The sequence below is a fragment of the Diuraphis noxia genome, unplaced genomic scaffold, assembly GCF_037042655.1.
Source record: "Diuraphis noxia isolate RWA-SAM2 unplaced genomic scaffold, SU_Dnox_SAM2 contig0002, whole genome shotgun sequence".
NCBI lineage: Eukaryota > Metazoa > Arthropoda > Insecta > Hemiptera > Aphididae > Diuraphis > Diuraphis noxia.
This window is the reverse complement of record NW_028301712.1, coordinates 66,720,284-66,743,850: the sequence shown is the minus strand read 5'-3', so window position 1 is coordinate 66,743,850 and position 23,567 is coordinate 66,720,284. Positions and strand designations below refer to the sequence as shown.

The 23,567-nt window shown below is 33.4% G+C and overlaps 1 protein-coding gene across 1 annotated transcript in view; it reads left to right on the top strand.

Annotated features, from left to right (window-relative positions):
* Positions 1-23,567, top strand: part of LOC107162302 (homeobox protein abdominal-A homolog) — a 34,888-nt gene that overhangs the window by 10,243 nt on the left and 1,078 nt on the right. The window lies entirely within an intron of this gene.

Here is a 23,567-nt window from a genome sequence, read left to right as displayed (position 1 = left end):
TCATTTGCGTCGTATAATGCCTATGAAAAAAAAATAGTTGCTCCACTGTCGAAGATTTCACTTTTCGATCTCAGATAAAATAAAATAATATTATGCATGATTTTATACTTTAAATATTTTTTTATACTAACTGATGTATTGGTTACCTTTACTTTAATCAATATTGGTACTTCTAGGATACTTTTTTCTTATTCTTAAGATTATTTTCCTATTTATAGTATTGTACTGTTAATATTTAAAAACTAAAAAAAAAAACATACCTACTTTATTAGTCTTGCAATTATTGCAAACTGAACAGAAAATATTAAAACGTGCTTGTGATGATGGGATTATATAGGGGGATATTGTAGACTCGTGTGAACGTGGTGGCATACGTACATAACTTAAATAACGGTGGCGCTATTTCTGGCATTGCAAATTGTTTTATTACGCTATGTTTGAGTCGTCATCTCGAAAGCGTGTTGGTAATTACTCTGAACAAAGGCGTTGTGCGTATAATAATAATAATAATAATAATAATAAGATAAAAATATATAATATTTATGTATTTGTCAGACGATTATAATTATAATAATAGATGTGTTAAAAACACTCAACAGCAGTCTCGGCTACGGAGTAGGCCAATCGAAAAAGTGGAGTCCGACATGACGGGGAGGTTGAGAATAGCGGGGCGCTGAGTAATTTATCAGCACAGCCCTATTACTGGGCTATGGTGGTGTAAAGTGTAACGGTCGCTTTTTAAGTAGCTCCGAGACATTTGTAATTATTATTTATTATTATGTCCTCCACATAATAATATCTAATAACAAGGAATGTCGACTATAATAGTGTAATATATATATATATATATATATATATATATATATATATATGTAGAGAGAGAGAGAGAGAGAAAGAAAATGAGTGTGTGAGAGCTTCTCTAATAGACTAAATTTAATCACCGTGTACCGCACCATCGTGGTCCCGACACCAAGCACCATTTTAATATTCCTAAATCGGCCATAATAATCCTGTGGAGTTTAATTATGTTATGTGGTGTGCTGCTGCCTGCAGTTTATCGTTGGGTTCGCCTCGTAAAAACGGTGGTATATGATCGACAGGGTATATAGGTTTTCGTCGCTGCACTTTTGGTCTTTGATAATATTATGGTCAATGATCATTGATCGTGTATATGGGTGATTCTTTCACCAATACTGCACTTCATTATCGTATGCTTATAAATATAGTAGGTTTTCGTGAATATAAACGTCTAACACTCTAACGACTAGTTCCGATAATTAGGAAATAGACATAATAACGTGACTGTCGTTGCTGTACTATCTGTAGTTGATAAAATATCAGTGATTAGTTTAACGATTAGTAAATTCTTATATTTCGGTCAAGCGATATTCGAAAAATCTTATTTTGAACGCATAGGCGGCATCGTTTGTGGAGTTCCGCAGGATGTTTAAATTTAGGACGACGATTAGTCAAAAATTTTCCCCGTATTTTTAAAATACCTACGTGATATTTGATAGTATGATAATGTTTACTCATATTATTAAATATACCTATCGGTTAGATCGATTCGATATTTCGAGAGTAATATTATATTCGATTTGATCTAAAATGGAAATATATAAACAATATATCATGAAATTTTTGTCGGTGCTAATATTGTTAATGCTTATATGAATTTGTTTCTAAATATGTTTTAAAATGCGAAATGCGAATTATATATTATATGACATAATATTATGTACCTATATAATAGCAACACTTTATTTTAATTTCAACTCAATGTTTGCCTTATGTTAATCATTCAATTCTTGTTACCTTTTATGAAGTAAAATAAGAGAAGCTCTTATAATAATTTGTTAATTACAATGAATCGCTAATATTTTGGCGGTTTCTCTGTCACCAATTCCGTTACGAAGCGCTAATTTCCTCAGGGTTTTCACATTTCCCACCTGATTATGGTGGAAATCGTTATTCACACGCCCGGTTTTTTTTTTAACCGAAGGTGTTTGAGTGAGGGGAGGTGGGTATTAGGAGACGCGTATAGTATTATCATAAGTATAATAACCCGTTCCGTGACATCGCGCAGTGAGACCGCACGCAAGTCTTCGGGTCGATCCGGTTTAACGTTATGATGGCGGCGCACACATGTACACGTATTATTTAGTAGACGTGGATAAAAAGATGTATGATGCGTGCTTGTAAAAAAAAGGGGAAAAAACGAGTATCCAGGATGAATAATAATGGTCGTTGTGTTTAATCGGAGGAGCGGTGGCGCGAGAGGGAAAAACAACCCGTGGACAATGGTGGCATGTTTATTATACGTACACATATTATATATGGATGGACGGGTCGTTTCTTGTTATTGTAATACGTGTTTTATTGTGTTGTATGTATTACAATATAATGTGTGCATTTTTTTTCAAACATAAATAGACGAGCGCGCGTATATCGAAAAGAAGAAACATCTTCGACGATGACCGAGAAAATATCAGCCGGTGCCTGGTGTTGAGAAATATATATTTATGCTTACATGAATGCAGCTGCAGTCTGTGTGTAGCTATTGAGTTAGTTGGTATATAAAGTCAGAGTAGTAGGCAAATGCTTGGAGTCCTAAAATGTTGAGATGACTTCAAACTCCATTTTCATATTTATTGGACATGCCAATTAGGATTGTCATCAAAACTAGATTTTATAACCTATATGTTAATATTATATAAACGCGGTTTATTCGTTTTTTATAAAAAATCATGCTTGTCACGGGTTGTGCTTTTTTAATTCTTAATAGTATTTCTTTGTGTACAGATGGCCAGGTGTATTACATTATAGGCATTGGCTGCAGGCGGGCGGGCGGCGGGCGAAATGAGTACATTTACGTAATAATTATACTATAAATTATTAAACGCGTGCGCATCGTTCCGTGTGCGTGTGCGTTTGTAAATCGCATTATTATTATAACGAGAAAAAACGTTTATTCGCACATATCGTAAACATAAAATAATAATGTATGTTCTGGTACAATATGTATTACACGTTGAGGTAGGTCGCAACTGCAACCGTTCGCAATAATATGTTATATTACGACTGTTGTAGTAGTTGTGTGTAATATTAATGTTTCGTGTGTGTGTAATATTAATGTTGTTTTGTCTGTGTGTCTTCATTCCGGATATTCGTTGTAGTGAACGCGTTCGTGTGTAATACAGGTAGGTAAATCCGCGTGTGAATTATTTACCAGGGTTGGGTTATTTCGACCGCGGCGTCGGTGCCCATACACTATATCCGTGAATAATATTCATTAAACAAATTGCAAGCGCTATCTCCGTTTCATTTACTCGTAAACACAATAATATGGTAATTCCGGGTACACTAGAAAGTGTAATATTAATGTGTACTATTAAACGGTAGGCAAATTAATAATAATCGACCGGATATATTGTTGTGAATAATAATTGTTATCGACGTCGCCGATGCGCGACTACCGAACGCGTATTATTTTAATCTAAATTCACTTTTAAACGGCGTGGCGTTCGACTTTAATCATTACAACATTTATGATGTGTCGTAACTTTTGATTTAATTATTACAGACCGCCCGAGTCCCTCCCATTATCTAATTTATTTATTTACGTACCTGGTTGTCGGCGCTCGAAGACTTTATTTTATACAAACCATATGATATCCGATTTCTGTGAGTTGAATTTGAAAAAAAAAACGTTACTTAAATCGACTAGGGTATTCGTAAATCTTTGTTTTCGTCGTAATTTGTCTTAAGTGGTCGTCTAGTCCGTATTTGATGTCTTCGTCTTCTAGTGTTTAACATGACCCATATACACACTTCAGCCATTTACGTTTTGCTTAATTTCGTTATTAAATTAACTCCTATTATCAAATATTAAGATGACAACACCTGTCCGTGGTTTGTTGGATGTATTTTTTTTTATTAATTCTTAGGCAATTTATGAGAATTTTTAAATTAGAATGTTCACTCCTTTAACTAGTCCCAGATCCTCTATATTTGAATAATGGTTTCATTGTTATCTTTTTAAACGAAAGTAAAAATACGATTTGTTTGGGACAATGATTCTGTATTGAACCTTTCCAACGACAGTAGTTTTTTTACGATTTATCATTATTATTAATCCTCGGGTTGTTGAGTTTCCTTAGCATTCGTTTTTACGATTAATAAAACTGAACGTCGTCTTATAGTATATCATTACGCTATTATTGTAAGTATGATAGTGTTATTATATATTTTGTGGATAATCAGGCGCTACCCGTATTTTTGTATTTTATACTATAGGATACACATTATTATAGGTACATGTATGTCATAAAATAATTTAATAATACTGTACACAGAGGAAATTGCACTATTATTGAGTATCGATTACCGTAACGACATTTCACGTATCTGTTGAACTGTTCTATTAAATACGATTATACAGCCCGCGTTTTCTATTATTAAATTCATTTGCACACTTGATATTATTCTATTATTCATTTACGTTTTATAACTTATAGGTCAAAATAGTTTGTCGATGTAAATGTAATCCGGTTTTGTTTAAATATTTTATTATTTGTTTTTGTCTTTTTTACGACTCCAATTTTTACGATATCCCTTCCGAATTCATCGCTACCGACAGTCGCGGCAGAGCTGTTGTTTGAAACACATATTAGCATTATTATTTCGTGTAGCTGATAACGAGATGGGCTAATGGAAGGTCAAAATGAGGTGAATATCTAAAGTCGAATAAATAAATTTTTTTTTCAAATTTGATGTTTTTTTTCTATCATGCTGTTTAATACTTGTAATCGTTATGTACGACATATATCTTAGTCTCAATATAGTTCCTGCTAGCATTATACGAGTATTTTCCACGATTTTTGTAACTCAAGTGCAATTATGTCTTCAGTGTTTAGTCTAATTTTTTTTCCGTTCTAACAATAAAGACGTTTGTTCGCAGTTGTACATGTTGGCGCCAATATAATAATGGTTGTTAGTGGCGTGTTGTTTTTTATGCATTCGATTCAACTTCAATTATTATAATCGATTTTTGTGCGTAGGATTGAAAAGTTTTTTGATTACTGTTAAAAAAAAAGAGAGAGAAAAAATTATACCAGTGTCAAAACGATGTATGGTCTGATAGGGTCTTAAAAACTTGTCCACTTTGGTAGAGAATTAATAAAGACAATTGGCAAAAATCTCGGAAATCCTATGCATTTTTGTATATTGATCTAATGATATTTTAGGTCATTCCACGTCTTTTTTCACAGTCGTTATGAATATTAAAATACTATCGATAGTGTTATTATTATTATTTTAATGGCCCATTCGCGATGTGTTTTTACGACTAATCGACTAGTATATAAAACGTATATGTACTATATTCTATATTATGTGTATTGTCGGAAATATCAAAGACTGGAAGAGACCAATGTAATTTAAATATTGATAAAAATACGATTCAATTAACACATATTCAATTATTTAACTGCAGTTATACAAGTTATAACACACGCGTAATTAACGTTATAACGGTATTAATGATTACTCATTAAAACGAATTATCTCAAATTGTGTGGTCCGTTATATTTTAACATTTAACCCTTTTTACAATATCAGTTGTTGAACAAATAACTATCTATTTTTATTATTGCACACATCAATAGCGTACGTATGAACCGCTATTATATTATTCGATAAACCCACCACCTAATCACGCAATATTTTAATTTAGTTTTATAACATACTTTTTTATAATAACAACGTGTGTACCTATAATACAAACATTATAATCGAGACGTAGGTATTAAAGCAAAAGTAAAGCTGGCTTTGAGGTGGGCACATTGATCGATATGTCGAGATCAAATGCGTTATAATTTACATTTATATCGTACATGTTGCGTGCTTATGGTTAATCACGTGCTCGCTCCATTTGTATGAAGGTATATTATAGGTAACCAAAGTATTGTATGACTCTTTATATAATAAAACCAACTAACAATTGTTTTTCATGGCCATTATTAGAACTATCAGCTTCAATTTATTAAACGCGTTACATATATTATTATTATATTAATTTATTTATATTACAATAATAATATATTCTAATTGTTTATGTACGACAATTGAAATTAATATAATAATATATCTAATGATTATGTGATTAATGCGTAGTTAATATGTTAATGATTATGTGTATAATATATGCATTAGGTATTACTCACATATTTTAATGTTGCGTGTATAATAAATCTCTTATAAGTCGACCAAACACCGTTTCGTCGCTCTCGTATTTCAAAATCGGCCGGCGGCTTTACTTTATTAGAACGTCTTATATACGCGCTCACTGGTTTTTTAATATTTTATTCGCTGATTGTGCCTTGCGATTCCTATTTTAAAAAAATTTGCTCGTGCGTTTGAGTATATGGTTTCATGACTGATAATTATTCTAATATTCGCTATATCCTCCTTTTCTGGGTGATCCATTTCTGTTTATATCGTCTGCTAAAACGGTTAACTTGCACGTCTGTGGTTTTCACACCACTTTTAATCACGACATGTAAAGCTAAAGCCATCGTCGTGTTGGTTGCTAAACTTCTTCACTCAAGCCCACGCGTGTCGTTTTTAATTATTATTATGCGTGTGCCCCAAAAATCCTATTGTTTTTGACCACGCAAATATAAGTTGCAGTGAGAGAGTATACGATTCGAACATATTATAAACATAAAATTCGACCGATTTAAAAACACCTGCAGCAGTCCGGTTCGTTATAAAACGTGATACGGTGTGAATGGGGAGGGGGTAGAAATGTGTAAAAAATAATACATACAGTGAGGGAGAATACATCGTGTAATATATATATAGATAGGAAGATTACCCGAACCGGTCCAGCATTATTCTGGGCGTGTGTTATTCGCGAATCTGCCCTTCTCTCTCGGTATTTGTACTGCCATTGAATTCGGACCACAAGACAAGAGAAAAGACTTTTTAAACTCTTGCTAGGAATTAAATTATTAAACTCGACGATTTACTATCATAATAATATATCATTCTACGTGTCCTGGTCACTCATTTACGACGTTTATATGTTGATGCTTATATACCCGTGATCGAAAAATCTAGCGAACAGAAAATTTAGTACTGTTGATTTGGTACCTACAGCATTCGTCTCGCTCGATGTCAATACTTGCGATTAATGTATTTTAGTTCATAGCTGTAGTGCTTGTATAAGACTAATTTGAAAACGATCTGCATCACTGCGTATCAGATGTCACAAATTGAATATGATATTTATATAACTCGAATTTTGAAATTATTATTTTAGTATATGTTTGAACTATTGTGGTACTACTTATGTTCTACTTAACAGAATAGGTTGTTATTATATTGTTCTTCATTTCATAATGTTTTTATTATAACTTGGAATGTCGTTGATTTTGAACACAATTTAATGAAATCTTTTTTTAAATAAATATCTTACAAACATACACTTGTTTTATTTTTTGAAAAATCTTCACTCCAGAATATATAACGCAATGTCAAATTAAAACGTGTAAATACCATAAAATATAATATACAAACATCACTGCTGTATGAATGTTGTTTGAGTTATATTGTCATGTTTTTTTTCCTGTATTGACTATGTTAGTAGTTATTTATAACGACACTATAAATTTTTTTTTTCATTTTAAATACATAAAACAAATTTTAAAACACATTTATCGTTCATTTAGCATGAGTTATATTATTTTTAGAGTTTCAGTCTAACAAACCGTGCGTAAATACAATTTCAAGTCTAAATAGTTCGACTACTCGTAATATAAATTTTATAGTTCATAACTGTCCCATTACGCATAACTTACAACTTACACATTTTTTAGTGTACAAATTTAGTACTGTATTAAAAAAATTTAAAAACCTGTTCATGAAATAAACATAATCTTTCGTATTATGGTAAATGTCCGTTGTATGATTTTCTTCCAATTAAAATTGTGCTCTATTTGTGAGTTATTTTTATAAAAGCGTAAATCGTTCGTCTTAAACAGATATATTGTTAAAAACATATTAAAACCATTATGAATCGTACATTTCGTTGGAAATTATTGACAAATATTTCGCACATCGACCATCAAGTATCGGCTCCGACACCGATATAACGAAAATATACACACCAGAACCACGCTCGTATTATAAATCCGTTTTCTTATCAACCCACAAAACAAGAATTTAATCGAGGAACCGAAGTCGTAACTCGTATAAGTTCATACCTAATCCCATATACGTATATCCTGTGTTTGGCAGCTACACACGCGCATATAATGTTAAAAACGATAACTATCATTTGCGCTTGCTTTGCTAAAATTGAAAATGCACGAGTGGCAACATAATAATATAATATATACTTATAAATTATAATAAAATATACCTAATAGTAAGTAATAACAATAAATCGTACGATATATTATAATATATTTCATTTCCCTTCGATCGGTTTTTTTTTTATCACGTGTTGAAGACTGGTTTACGAAGTCTTCTCTGCAAGTTTTGCGACTGATTTTTGTTGAACGCCTAAACATAATATTATATTATTATTATTAACTCTGTGATTTGTCCGAGACAATATTTTCTTTCTGTGTAGGCGCGCAAGTGCGTGACCGTTACTATCGCCACGGCATAATAATATTATCTCATACGGTTTCCGTTGTATAGATCAATAAAACGCATTAGTATGTACACATACGACGTATACACACAATAATATACATTAGTGCTACAGCGTGACGTCTTTATCCCCCTGCAACCCTTGCTCACTTACACTTACGTCACTACAGTAACAATAATATAATACGCCGTCCCGTACACAAATATATATATGTATATATATATATATATGGTATATTATATTATTATAATGCGACCGTGAAGTCATTCTTGACCCTTTTTCGTTGTTGTGACAATTAGTCTCGAACTCACTCGACTTGCCTTTCAAACGTCATTTGTCTCGTTTAGCCCGTCGCAGCAGACGTCTATAAATCTGTACATCGTATTCTATAGGTAGGTAGGTACTGCATAATATATGACATGCTCGCGGGTCGGTGGTGGAGTGTATATAAAATCATAAATCGTCTAATGACCTTGCTTTGCTTTTTTTACTTCTCGGGGTTTGGTTCAAAACCCGTACAAAAAAGTCCTTTCAGTAACGGTTCTTCTTCTGCATGTGTAATGTGTTCATATGTGTACGTACCCGGGAGATTTTTTTTCGTTTTTATATTTATTACGTTTGATTTTAGTACTGGCACATTATATTAATTTTGTTATGTGACACGTTCCTGGTAGTCTTTTAATGCCAACACGCATTATTATTATTTTCGATGCTCGCAAACAACAAGTAGTTTTCGATTTTCAACCGGGGTAGGTATGTTATTTGTGTGCACACAAATGCTTTTGAAAACGAACATACACGTTCTATATTATACCATTATAATAATTTCGTGTCATAGTAATAATAATGCACACGACTGCGTTGAAACCGATATTGCTTTTCTTTCTTAAACAAACATAATGTGAATATGCCATACACACGAACGACATCTGAGGGGGGCACTGATTTTGAAATCGAATGTGTTTCGTTCAATGTACGCCGTGATGCAGCTTGCCCTGCCAAGACAAATTTTTTTTTTACAATACATTAATATATTATATATATATATATATATATATATATATATATATGGTTGTGATATTATTATACAAAATCAGGATATGAAAAGAGATCCCATTACATTATGATAAAATTGAGAAAGAACTTTCGTTTAAAAAATAGACTAAGAGAGAATACAAAAAAAAAGAAAACTTATTTTATTGCTGAAATGAGTTATTTTTTACGTATACTTTCTTTAATAAGACTTGTGTAAGAATGGAATATCTATGCGTTTTAAGTGTTCTCCAATTTGGTCGTCTGTCTACTGTAACCTACGACACGAGTATTACCTACCCATAATATTATTATGTAAATATATTTTATGGGGTCCATTTTGATAAATACAGGTAGATACTTTCCATATTTTGATTGAGAATCGTGTAGTTTAGGAGCTACGTGAGAAGCACATTTAACTATCGATTTTTGTAAAATATTTACGCCAAGCGGTTGCTGTAGGGTCTTAGGCTATTCGTATAATATAATGCCAAAAATATCACCGACGACGGTGCGCCAATAAAATGCTTTGTCGGCAATCTCCTCGCGCCTCCCAACCCCCACGGGAGGTGGCTTATTGGTGGTACACACACACACACACACACACATATATATATATATATTATAATATGCGTGCGGGCGGCAAGACGAAGGAAAAATTAAAAACCTTACGAACCCTCTTATTGTGTACGAGAAAAAAAACGAAAACTAAAAAAATAATATAAACGAAGAATTATGGTTATTGCGTCATGAAGATGACTGTAGCGTTTGCCGCGCCATTATCTCTGGCGGGGGCGCGGCTCCCGTTTTCTCATCCTGCTTGTAGCCCTTTTGTAACCCTCCGCAAAGAAAATATATTACACTTAGCGCATATACAATATATATATATATACAACATCTTCCGTATAAATTTCCGAAGTTCAAAAGATCGTTGCATAAAAATAATGTTTCGGGGTCTCGGTGAAATGTCTTTTAAAAAATACATTATGCGTGTACATGTATATATTATGTATATTTTTGATACACTGCACCCTTCCGTGCTTATAAATTTTTCGATAAATGCGTGTACTGAAAAGAAAACAGAAGGGGTGAAGACTGCGCTAAAACTTTAGTTCGCCAGTCGTAATATTTGTGTGTTTTTGCCATATGCACGTGAAACTGTAATTTTTCCGTACGGATTATATTTATATTATTTTGTACTATTCATAAGAAATTTATTTTAACCTATACATACCTATTACATAAAAACGATGCTATTCTTCCTCCCTGTCGTACGGTTCTCATGTTCACATTGAAACTAGTATACGTGATCGAATTTAAGGGTTTATGTATATATATTAAAGGGTGTGTATAATGTGTGTTTATGTCGATGTGGTTTTGTGGCCTCTGTCCTTACCTGTTATTTATATATGCTTGGCGGCGTGACCTGATTTTGACGGAGAAAAAAAAAGAGTTAGGAGGTTAAATTCGATACGGTGGTTTTTTTTCTATTATATTATGATTTCTATAAAGAGTTATATTTGCTATGTAGGTCAAACGATTTATACATACGCACACACCTGCCACAATAGGTATTTTTGGGTGAATCAAAGAGAACTCGGATACTCCACAGTCACGCTGTGCATATTATAGGTCACTTTATTCATTTATTAGGTGTAGCGTTTCAAACGTTTCGAACTGTCTAATATTGGTCATGGTTTTCGGAAATATATCAATATCGTTTTTCGTTTAAAACAGGGCTTAAAACAGTTATCAATAAAACCGGTAACCGGTTATCGTTTAATTGTGATATTTTGGTAACTGGTAACCGTTTCCATAAAGATATTTCAAACACTATAATAACCGTTAATCGTTTAAAAACCGTTGATAAGGTTTTTTGGTAATCGGTTACCGGTTAAAACCGGTTTTAAAAAAATCATATTTTTAAAACAGTTTATTTAGGGCATTCGTGGGTTGATAACAAAAGTATTATTATTTAATGCTTTAATTTGGTCGGATTTCCTTCAATAATTTAAATATTTATTTTTTCAAACTACTTTGAAGTTTAAACTGTTTAAACTTTAAAGCATATGATCGAAATAATGGCAATCTTAATAAATAAAAAATAAAAAATGTTATTGTTATAATTTTCTTATTTATAACATTATAATTGTAAGAAATCGAAAAAATAAATAATTTTTCAAGATGACACCAAGAGTGAAATATTGACACAGATCTTTTTGGTAATAACTGGAGTTATTAGGATGTTGATGACCTAAAAAACACTCAAAAATTCCCTAAAACAATGCAAAAAAGCCCTAAAAAAAGTGCAAAAATGCCCTAAAAACTTCACAACATGACCTTAAAAATTATCTAAAATACTAATTAAGTAAGTGAAAAAACTCATTTATAAATAATAATTTTTATTAGAGATATGGGTATGATAATGGGTGTAATAGTAATTTAAAATATGAATTATAAATAAATTTCAATACTAAACCTCACAATAACAATATAAAAATTATTATTTACTAAAATTCCAAATCCATAGTTAGATTTAAAAATAAATTAAATTTGTTTCCAAACTTGGGAGTAACATTTGTCCTTAAATCTATAATTTGAGAAAAATGCGACGTTTATGACAGTATTTATAATATTATATAGTTATACACTTATATCTATTTATATAATATATGTGATATTCACAACAGATAAACAATACTGGAGGGCAATTAATTGTGGAAAAAAATTTAAAAATAACTGGAAAATTAAATTAAACTATAATGTTATCATGACATAATTCAATTAATAAATAAACCGTTGATTTTTTGGTCGGGAACTCGGGAATCGGTTTTGTTTATAAAACCGGGATTGAAAATACGAGGTAACCGCTTTGATGTTAATATTTAGATATTTACCTTGATTACCGATTAACAATAACCGCTTCCAGGATTCCAAAACTAAAAGCGATTACCGAGTTTAGGTTCTCAAATATACGGTTTTTTACCGGTTTTCGTTACAAACCGGTTACCGGTTTTAAGCCCTGGTTTAAAATTAAACTATAGCATACTTACTTCCACGTTTAAACATTGATTTTGATCGACCAACCAATCGAGGTTTATATGACATTGTGTGTGTATAGTTATTAATTTTGATAAAATTCTGTGAACCTATATATATTTTACGCGATGGCGGATTGAAATAGAAGCGTGCATATCGTAGTTTTTTCTCCTATTGAAATATTATGTTTTTTACGAACTAGAGGTATAGGTTCTCACTATAATATTATGATATATACCTAATTTTATATGTTTATGTGCAGACGTTATTTCCATATTGGTATTCGGCTTCGACAACGTCGGATCTCGTTTTCCTTACAAACGGAGATAAAAATAAATAAATATATCTACACGCGTAGGTATACACGTAAAGAACAGTAAACAGAAAAAAAGTAAAGTCGTTTTCTCGAGAAACGTATATTAGAAGCGTATATGTATATAAGATCGCAGGTGCTCCTGAGGCGGCGTGAGTATGTATGTATACATATACGCGTTTATATATAAGGTGTCGTAGAGCAGGGAAACTGCGGAAAATACGAGCTCATTTAATTTTCCACTCGGCTCGGTTCTTGTAATACAATATAGCTGCAGTGTATATCGGGAATCTCTAGCTCGATATTTCCCTTAGGTGTTATTCTCACCCCTTGTACCGCGGCAGTATACGCATTGCTTATGTTGTGTGCACACACACACACACACACACACACACACACACACACACACACACACACACACACACACACACACACACACACACACACACACACACACACACACACACACACACACACACACATATATATATATATACACACACGCTGATGGAGGACAGAATTGTGTAATATACACCAAATACGCCATCTGTTCGCGACCATTGTTCCCCGCCGCCGGTGAGACTGCTGCAGCAGCATCAGAGAATGAGAGCGAAAAAACTACAGCGGTCCCAAGTACCGCTTCGAAAAGGGCCAAGAAAGGTTATGGCAATAATTCGATAGACGAACTTCGAATTTCCTGTTGGCATGCGCGTGATGGAGGGATGGTTGGTTAGGGAGGCTTGTTGTGTGGGGGGATGACAGGGTGGTAGAATTGTTTACAGCGTTGCAAATTGATATTGCTGTTTCCGAGCCGTTTGCCGAATTCTTGATGAAAATGTACGACGCCGACGAGAGGAGGGTCTTTTCATTATATATATATATGTACGAGCGCCCGTTGACTGATATATGTACCATTTGGCAGTCCGATGCCAATACGTGTATATATGTGTATGCGCGACGGATGGGCAATTTTCAATAGCAACACTCAAAAGGATGACGTTAAATTGCACGTACCTATACCTATATATTATATATACATATATATATATATATATAGGCGGGTACGCATATTATATTATATCGTTTTTCATCTCCATATACCGCGAGAACATTCAGGAGATCTCGTTTTGAGCACATATACATGGCACATTACCTACATGTTGACAGTTACATTCTTGTGTCAATGTGCTTGTAGTATAATGTGAAAACGATCGTCTGTCTGCAGCACCGCGTTAAATTAGAAGGACCCTTGAAGGGCAACATAGTCATTGAAATATGTGCCGCGAAAAATGTAAAGGAAAAAAGCCCCACGATATAGTGTATAAGATACATATATATAGGTATATATACTTCTAAGAATAATAGCTGATTGTGTCACACGGTATATATGTATGCTTGTATTGCATTACAATAATATAAAATATAGGCAAAAGGTGTTTTTGTAAATATAAATCGAGTATTGATCTACCGCGGCAGCTATACTGAATATAATTTTCCTATAACGTAATTTTTTCTAATACCTTTTTATAATCTAACCCCTCCTCCCCCTGTAAGTACTTATGAGTGTAAGCTGTCAGATGAACGTTTATAGTAGTAAGCTTATTGTTAACTATTATTACTGTCCTCGACGAATATAGATACTTAATACAATAATATTATCGAATTAAGGTATACAATTAAGCTCCAGCGATCTCGACAAAGCTATAATATATGCTATAAAGTATAATAACAATATTACATAATGATTACGTTACGCATAATATTACTTATAAAAGGTACCTTGTCTACCTATGTATTTTAAATAGTAATAATAATAAAAACATTTAATTTATATTATAAAAAATATGCAGCTTTGTGTTATAAGCTTTGTCGCGCGAGCTAAAAGATCTAAAATCTAGGTGAATGTTGTTTTTATTATACTGCAGTTAAGATATATGGTTTAGATCCCATGATATATATTATGTACGTTTTAACTTACGACCTTCTAGTGTATGTATATAATAAGAAAAACATGTAGTCCCAACGCATGACATGTCATCTAAATTAAAGTACTCAAACGTGGTCGCATATTATACAACGTATACTGTGGGTAGAGTGTATATATGGGACACATGGGTGGTACTACTACTACTACTTCGTATCATAATATATTATATTGTACGACTTTGTTAGTTTGTTTGACGAGAATTCTTTGACCGCATAGGATTATTTTAATTTACCATATTTCGATTTTGAAATAATTTAAATTTTTTCCCGAAATAAAACATACATTACAAATACATATATTTCTACATAAAAAAAAAAAATAAACTACATGCCAGATCATCAGTATCGTGAGATGATTTATGATGTAGTCGATATTATCATAGCACGTACAACGTACGTATAGGTTGGTAGGAAGGTATGTTAAGCCCCCATGATAAATTCTTTTTAGGCATTTTACCCCTGCGTCTGAAAGCCACTACTAAATTATTATTTATTATACATAATTTAAACGGCATCTTCAGTAGCCCCTGTGGACGTACGAAGCCCTCGAATATCTATGTACATATAATGTTAATTCACCATTTTTAACATATTTTTTTGTTTGACGTGGGTCTGCCGTCAAGCTGCGTTATATACGATATAGAAAATTATTAATAATAACATAGTGTATAGGCTGCCGGCAAAGGCCAAAGGAGGAGAGAGCCGCGACTGCATCTTCGACCGAGGGCGGTGCAAACGGACCGGAGAATGGACGGGTTCTTGGGCGGTCGTGTCTGAGCGGGAGAGCGGTGGTAATATTATAATGGCAATGACGTGGGCGAAACCCGCGTGGGGTAATTTCATCAGAAATACCGGCGGCGGCGTCACATACACGCGCGCCCGCGCGAGGGTGCGTTTTATTGTTAAGTGCAATTAAACGACGCGTCCTCCCCCTTTTTCCGAGTTATCTTCCCTGCACCGTACTATACGTACGCCCTAACCTTCTATAATATTACCTATTCGCGTTCTCAAACCCCTTTTCGCATATACTTACACACCCTCACTACGGGGTAGGTATATATTAATGCTTCTTTTTCTTCTATTCGTTTTTCTCCATCCTCCTATTTTACTTCTTCTTGCGAACGGGGCCGTTGATTTTAATTAAAAAAATAGTAATAATAATAATAACGATATATAAAAGTACACGAGAGAATATAATATAAGGTATAATATATAATAATGATATCGTATTTGAGAAAACGCCGGCGGTTACGTCTTATCGCGATCTCTTTGCTCGGCGCATCTGCCGCCGCCGCCACCGTACCGCTGCGACTAAATTATTATCATTATTATTATTATTATTATTATTTTTATCATTGCATTATTATCATTATTTTTATCATTATTGTGGCGGTTAAATTTAATGGCACCGAAATATAATAATTGCGTGCGTGTACCGTACTTACGCGGACGTGACTCCACTTTGAAGTCGTTATACGTGTATACGCGTGGTCCAAATATAATAATAATATATAACAATAATGTAGGACGAGTGACTGTTACAACGCTTTCGCGTGTATTTATTCGTAGATCGAGTTAAAGTTTTCGACTGGCGGCGGTAAATCAAAAAAATATATTTATCAAAAATTTGTAATATTGTTCAGCAAAAATGTTAACATATTAATGTGTTAATGATATGGATTTTCGCGGTTATTAAAAATATAAATGGCTGCCGTGTTTTCAATTTTTTACGAATATTATATATAGATAATGCACATGTCACATGGTCATTATTATACTTAATATAACATAAATAATCATATCTGGATGAGGTCGCACAGAATTTACACGCCTGACGTTTTTATATCGCATTATTACTGTGAGTTTTTTAAAGGGAAACGAATAATTATTAATCAATCTAAAAACAGTGGTGGTTCGTCGTTTTAGCATTGCGTTTAACTCTGCGAAAGTGTGTGAAGGATTGCAACCGTCATGTTTTTAAATTGTTACACTGTGTACATCGACCATCAATTAATATCGTTTACTGCCAGTATATCATCATAATATCGTGTGTCGTTCGTTAATAAAACGTTACCTACAGTCATTTATACTACGCTCTCAATTATACATTTGACGTATTTAGGTACGTTTATTGAGACACGACGTTTCCCAACCATGAAATTTGAATTTAATCGACGTATTAAAAACTTATACGCTCCGAGTGATTGCTATTTGTAATCGTTGTTTAGAAAAGTCGGCAGTTAATTAAATGTCAATATACCGTTAAAGTTGGATGAAATGTAATATAGGTATTGCAGGTGTATGACTATTATATATAATATTATGCACAGAATTAAATTCAATATTTTCATATATAATCATATTATAAGTACCTATTTTCCACTACAGAAAATTACCATCTTCTAAATTTTTTAACTCGTATAGATAATAATAATTCGAAAATAAAAATTCTTAACTTCAACTCCAAACCTTACGTCATACAACAATCGAAATCAGTTGATTGATGCCTGATGGTGCCAACAGTTGTAAAACAATATTATCAAATGTTTTTATTTTTCGGGAAGTTTTTATTACATTTCATTTTTCGAATAAACGTCTATACTATATTTTTATCGTTTGTTATTCTGCGCATCCTAGCTACATAATATTATAATACATGAAACAATTTGGTATTTTTTGGCAACAATCGTTTTCATAGTACGCATATATAGCTTATAAGCACATTCGTCATAATAATTATATAGGTATTTCTACGTGATTTGCCAATTTGTAACTTGTATTTAGAACAAAATAATATTGGAACACGTTTTTGTTTACAGTCTACTTTGTTTGACTAGGATATTTTATTATTATGCCATCACTGTACTAAAACATATAATACTTATAATACAATACCTATATCATAGGTTCCTACCATCCTACCTACATGCGGGTTTATGTAAAATTATTGAAATAAAAGTTGGCTATACAGCCGTATCAAATATATAGGTATAAACATGGGAAACATTCGCACTAGTTAGTCATTATATAGATGTAAAAATACAATAAACTCGTGTTACGCTGCAGTAACAATTCGCAAATAACATTCGCACGCTATAAACGCGTACTTTTCGTTCGGTTATCGTCGTCGAATGACTCTTACGAATAGTAATTATTTTTATCTTCATTGTTGCTATTATTATTTATTATTATTATCCGGTCGTTTTTATAATAAATAGGTAATCATAGGTAAACTCATTTCTAAACTTTACTAGACTACGTGTGCCAAGTCATTTTCGACGACGTACGATTTTCGTAGTTGCGCATGCAATCATCTCAAAATATGGGCTGTCTGCATGACGGTCATTCAAAATACGATTATCGCTATAGATATTATTATTGCGCGTGCGCCTACCTATATGTAATATGACGTAATAAAATTCGCTTCATAAATCCCATCTGAACGATCCCTATTTCGGTGGTGCACGCAATAATTCGCACGCTCACACATTCGTTGTCGAGTTGAAACGTTTTATTTATTATATTTTATATTATTTATGTATTGTATAATATAAATTATATTTTATATAAAATAAGAGGTATCAGGTACACTATTTTTTTTAAATATTATAACAAATTTAGTTTGGTTCTCTAAACGCTCAGATTGTTTAAATTTTATTTCGGACGACAGATGTTTATTTATCATTCCATCGTTCCGAATCTTTGATCAACTCAACTCATTGCAGTGTCTATCGTTTTACGATCACCTCGCCGAAGTCTGTGTCTATATTATACCTACATATACGTCGTCATTATTATGTATACGCATATAAAACGTTTGGGAAAAAAGAACTTTATTATTTAAATAGAGTAATAATTTATTTTAGTCCGACCCGCATCATGTGCTTGTTGTGCAAATATCGGTGTTGGGTGGGGAACATAATATGTTATCTATATTATATTATTTACGTAATGTAAAGTTTGATTTTGATACTGCCAGCATATAAAATATGAATGTTAAAATAATCTGAAGACATCGGTTGTCCGTCCGACATGCAAACAAATCTATTTTTCGTTTTAGATCGTTGGAACCAAGAAAACTTCACCCGAAACATGTATTGCGTACGTTGTAGTGATAATTTCTATCCTGTCTCGTACAGTAGATCATTAGACTTTTTAAGAACACTAGTCATATTTTGCTTTTTGTTGAAATCTGTTTGTTTAATAAGCGAGTATATAAAATACCAACCTAACGAATTGTGACCGTATGTATAATTTATCGGAGGTTAATAGGTACAATAAAGGTTTCAACTTTATTGCGGACGTTCGTGATTATGTTGTTGTTTTTTATCTGAGAGACGACATGCTGCGGAGATACATGTTGTTTCACGTCTTGATTTGATTTAATTTAACTGTTTAATTATATACCTCCTTAATGTTACATTAAACAGTAGATAAATATAAAATATTATATTTAATAATAACTACGATTGCAACTTTGCAACCCTAAATCGAAATTATTGTGCCAAATTACTGAAGATAAACATCATTGTATATTTTCGCACAACATATCGAAAATGTAATTTTAATAATAATAATTAATTATGCGGAACTTGTTCTGCGGCGTACTCGTTGTGCCCCAGGTGATACAATAATCATATGTGTGTAATATTTTGAATCCAAACATTAGTAGACTGTCCAGGACTGGGCCGATTAATAGCGGCGCTCCTAGCAAAATAAAAATTTGCGCCCCCATTCCTACTCCATATTTTGCACCCTCGGTCAGGCTGTGAGACTGACATGATAGTGGTACTAAAATATTCGACATTCAATAATAACAGAATCATAGAATTTAGATTCCTGTACTAAAAAAAATTCTTCCGAACAAGGTAATCACCCGTTTACGCAAAAACTTCTTTGATAAGCGTCTTACGATAGAAGTTCTCGAACGGTAATATGTTTTAGCACGTGCTGGTAGCAGTGACGGCACGGGCCAAGTAATAATACCCCAAAAAATAAAAGATAAACCGTTCGAAAGGTTCTAAATTCGATCCATTACATTTACGGTTTCCAAAAATAAGACTACCTATGTTTTTACTCGCAGAATGAAACTTCCTCTATTAGCAATATTTAAAAATAGGCACTTAGAGTTTTCAATGTGATATATATTTTTTATGATATATTTCAATTCTTTATCAAGTCATGCGCATTGTAAAATTTAAATATTGTATACAACTTGAGTTTCAACAAAAATTATGTTTGTACCTTTAATGTGATAAATTAGTCATTTCACTCTTAAAATTGATTATACCAATATAATATAATATGTATTCATATAACGCTCTATTATGTCGCAAGTTTGTAAGACTTCCACGTGGAGACAAGTTGCAAACATGCGAGTGTTGTGTTCTATTAAAGACAAGAGATATTATGATATCATATTTTCATATTATGTCAATTAAGATCTATAACCCGTAGCCACGTAATTATGATTTTATGATAGGTAGGCACAAACTTTCTCATTTACCCGTATCGCCGCAACAACATCATGGACTGGTGCAGCATGTCATGTTTTGCGTTAAAACAATAACTCTCGTGCGTAGTCGTCGATAAATAATAAACGTTTGTAATATATTCGCTAAACGTGCTTGAGCGTCGAAAATTTAACTACGATAAAATTACATTATATGACGATCACGAAACGTATAATACCTACCTACCAATAATTTAATCGCGTTTATGATTCGAAGCGTTTTATTCCCGTTTATATATATTATATATATTATACGAAATAATAATGGTAAAATACTTTTTATATAGAACTAGGACTCTTGAAATTGGGTGACCGGGCTAGAAATTATCGCAAAAAGACATATTTTATTATTGTAATGCCCATACGGCGATTGCGTTGCGTGCTGTGTAATATAATACATCATAAATGCTCAGGTAGACACAACGAAAACGCAAACAAGCCGCGCGCGCGTAAAAGACGATAAAAATCGGATAAAAATAAAATTAAACGCACAACGGTCGTAACATAACCACGTTTAACAATATTATACAAAATCGTATTTTACAATATTGTAGAATATTAGTCGTACATATGCGATGTGTGTTTTATAAACGAGCGTTGGTTGCGCGCGCATCTTGCCCTACGCGATCGATTGTTTATCATTTATTATTGTTTGGCGATTGGCGTTTCCCGCATTAATAATAACAATAATACACGTTTTAGCACTAGAGTATTATAGCAATAATATATACTTATGTGGAGGTGGAAAAAAAGTTGACCTTGGTCGTCCGTCTTTCAAGATGAACCCGGCGATCGTCGTGTGCAACGAAAATATTCTCGCGCGCTGGGAGACCGAGATGAACATTTGAGCGAGAGAAAGTAAGAGACAGAGAGGAGAGAAAGCGATGGAGCGAGGGCGAGTGAGAGAGAAATAGAACCCTCTCGGCGGTTTACCCGGCAGCAAGGCGCGTAACCATGGCGACCGCCGCAGTCTCCGCCCTTGGTGGTGGCGCCATTAAAGAGCGCACGGTGAATTCCCGAGACGGCCATCCGCAGCAGCCGTGACAGGGACGCGGTTGCGGTGTGTTATAATAATTATTATTATCGATGTCGCACACCTCAACACGTACACCACCCGGGTTGTGGTACTGCCCGCAGTTAACGCCGCAAATGAGCAAATTCCTATTTTATAATATATTATTATTATTACTATTATCATTATTATAATATCGTAACGTCGGCGAATAATTATTGTACAAGTGCGCATATATAGGCACAGGTTCATTCTTTATCACAGCATCACAACATTTTGTAGTTTACATTATTTTAAATGAAATATTGTGCAGGTTACGTATACGGTCTATGATGGTTCACCCTAAATGCTTGATCTTCGCCGTGCTGTATAGAGTCGGTCTGTTTTTCGTCTCTAAGTCCCGTGCCGTTTTGTGTATACTGGTGTTATCTATCGCTTATCTTATGTACTTATTATGTCATCCGATATAGATTGTATATTTCGTCTTAGAATAAAACATAAAAACCTGCGCCTAAGTACCATGTGCTGCCGGTTCCGTATATAATCGCGCAGCTCGAGTGTGACTTTCCAACCAAAGGTCATATTTTTGAGTTTTTATCGTTTTTAATACTGCAGTTATTGGCTTAACCGACCGCACCGCGTGTAACAAGCTCAACACTTTACGACCTCACTGGACCCCGTATAAATAATAACGGGGTCTTAAACGATTTATTGCTGCCTACAGGTCGACGGCAATGAAGTCCTGGTTCATATATCGATTCGTGTCCATTAGACTACCAACAGCGACGTCGCTGCCACGTGCATACTTAAAATGCACCATATCTGTGTTCTCAAGCTGTGCAATAGTATATCGTCACATCATAGGTATTCGTCTTATAGTGCAGTTTAGTTTAAAATATAATATTCTCATTTCAAAACGGCCGCATTGTATGCATTGTTGTTACCAATTTCGCGTTGTTATTAAATGTTAATTCACTGTGAATTCAATATCCTGCTGATTAGCACACGCTTCTATATATGGGTACTACGACTGTGATATATATATATATATATTATTATTTATTATTTATATAATACATAATATTATGAGATTTTATGTAACTTGGTGTGTGTAGGTAATAACATTGCCAGCCTGCAACCGGACAAATATCCATGAACGAATGAATGAAAACGTATATATATATATATATACGTATGTACTCGTGTTGTATGTGAAATCACTATTATTATGTAATACTATTATAGTCTAAACAACGCATTTCATAAACAAAACTTATAGCCCCATTTTGACTGTTAATCAGTTTTTGTTTTTCCAATTCTCCAGAAAATGCTTATACCTGTACCAATTTATAGTTACGAATTATTTAGAAATGTATATACCTACTATTAAATTATCATTATCGTTTACTAATCTTTCCGTTCCTCATATCTAAACGAGTAGTATACGTGTTTAATTTTTGAAGTCTGTACCTAGTTGGTAACCGTGGCCTGTGTGTAATATTTTTATATTGAGATCGTTTGGTGTTCAAACCAGCTGCAGGTATACTGTGCTTATATTTTATTTCGTAAAACTGTGTGTATATTTGGGCGTGATGCGATAGTTATACACTGTTTCCGGTGAAAATTGATGATAATTATTGCGCTTCGATAGTCATTGTAGAAGTATTAGTCTCGACGACGCCGGAGTGGCTATTTTTGTTTTCGTTTTTAGCGTTAAATCTAATCAAACCGCCGGATTTGGTCACAATATTTAAAGATTTAATTTACTACTTTCCTATGAGGTTTCTAATTACCACTACCAAAAAAATATATTGCACGGGCTGGTGATAAGCGCACTCATAGTCTATTCGATCCGGACCTAATGCATCCGGTGTTTCGGTGTTCATCATAATATAATATACAAGGCGTGTTACGGAACTTAACACTCGAATTATACACCGTACACCATTGTTGTACACATACATTTTGAACTCGTGATCAATCACCCTGTATAATAATTGTTAACTCGGTA